Here is a 2,113-nt window from a genome sequence, read left to right on the forward strand (position 1 = left end):
TTTTCGTTTGCAAATAATAGACCGACTTCTTGAAGAACACTCTACATCTCCTGGTGATTCTCTATACTTTTTCCACGACAAAACTCAGCAGGTCTGGCAGCATCGTGACAATAGAGAATCGTGGACAATATTTAACAACTTCATCAGAACTCAATAATCTCCCACAGGTACTGCCAAATCAGATAGTTATGTTAGCAGTTTCTGATTTTGTTTCAGATTCCCAGAGTCCACAGTTCATTAAATTAACCTTGCAGAAAGTTCTTTGTTGTTCTTCACACGGAAATTTTCCGTTTGAGGAACATTTTCCTGCCCCATTTGAAACAAGAAACCCTGCAGTAGAGAAAACAGATGCTTTAACAACAACGATCGCTGTCGCCTTTGGAGGTCTTGAACCTCCAGCCTTTCATTTAACAGTCTAATACGCTGCAACTTCCAACCTAAAACCTTGCCCGAACATCTAAAGCAGGCTGTGAGAGACTTCAGTCTGTCCTTCCCAGACCGAGAAGTGCCCTCTTACCAGTTTTATCAGTTCCCATGCCTCCATAACATTCATTATGGAGGCATGGGAACAGTCTTATCCCATCCACGACAGACACACCCATGTCACTGAGCACCAGCTCTCCTCCAACTGGGACCACCTCCCTTCAAGCCTTCTTGTCCCTTGTGTGGTCGTGAGTTTTTTCATTGTCCTGGAGTCGAGATGAGGTTTGTATTTGTCATGTCGGGGAACGAGAATTATTTCAATGTCTCAGATCAGTTCATGTCCCGAGAACATCAAAGTTAATGGTCTGTCCTCTTAAAAATGGGGAAGCTATCTTGACTGTCTCTGCTCATTCGGGCAGTTCACCCTTCTTCATTCTCCTTGGATTTCACTTCTCACAGAGTTTCTGAAGATTCACAATGTTGGAGACTGGGTTATAAGGTTTGCCTCTTTAACATTTTCTCCACCTGCCAATTGATAATATTTTCCCAAAATCTCTTTAACACTTCTCTGTCTTTCACCATGTCCATGGTCGAGATTTCCTGGCATTTGGAGAGTTTCCAGAGGTTTTCTTTGGAGCCAAGAGACTTAACTGAAGATGTTCTGCAGCTGTTTATCTTGATGGGGGAGGGTGCGGTGGGGATTGGCACATTGACGATCAGGAGGAAGTATTGTCACTGAACAGGGTCAGTGTCCAGAGGACTGTGATTGAAGCAACTTAATGAAATGCAGCACTTGTGCACAGTAAAGTCACAGAATACTGCAGAAAACCGACGGATCGTGCGGTACTTGTGGAAAGAGAAACAGAGATAATATTTTGAGAGTGATATATTTGTGATCAAGCACTCGACTTTCTAGCGCACTGCACGGCCAGCGAAATTACAGACAGTGAAGCGTTTTTGAAGAAAATTCAGGTCTATTTGTTCATTCAAAAGTCAAAAAAGACAATCCTGCAAATACTCAGAGCTGGCACTGGACAGGGCAGACCGATCTTGAGGGGTTGTTTTCTGCTATGATATACACCTGGGATAATGTGGCACCAGAAGGACTCCTCACAGCGGAAGGGACCAATTATGTAAGACTGAGGTGGGGGGGATATTTTCACTTTCAGAGGGTAGCAAATCTGTGACGTTGTTTACAACTGAGGGTTGTCAAGGCTGCATACATGCAAGGCTGAGAAAGATAGACATTTGGCCACTTCGGGAATCTAGGGCCACAGAGATGAGGCCGAAAGGTAATTTGAAGTTTAACCAAATCAACCGTGATCTCATTGAAACTTGTCGCTGACTTGATGGGTTAAATTGCTTCCATCTACTCTAATGTCTTTGTTATCATTTCGAAAATGTGAACCACCATTGCAAATTAAGAAAAGCAGAAAGTTTAGAAGAGATGATTACAGTCAAACTGAGTCAACATCATTTTTGAAAGGAAAAACACACGATGACAATCTGACAGATTTCTTTGGTAGCATGACCTGCAGACTTGGTGAAGGACGATGCTCAGTAAAGTTCATTTGAATTTTAGCAAGCAATCAATAAGGGGCTATATAAAAGTCCGTTACACAATAAAGGAGTTCTCGGTGTTGGGTCACAAAGCAGCATTGTCTGTCCATTGTCTATTTAACAGAAATCA

Source organism: Chiloscyllium plagiosum, unplaced genomic scaffold (assembly GCF_004010195.1).
Source record: "Chiloscyllium plagiosum isolate BGI_BamShark_2017 unplaced genomic scaffold, ASM401019v2 scaf_81538, whole genome shotgun sequence".
NCBI classification, from domain to species: Eukaryota; Metazoa; Chordata; class Chondrichthyes; order Orectolobiformes; family Hemiscylliidae; genus Chiloscyllium; species Chiloscyllium plagiosum.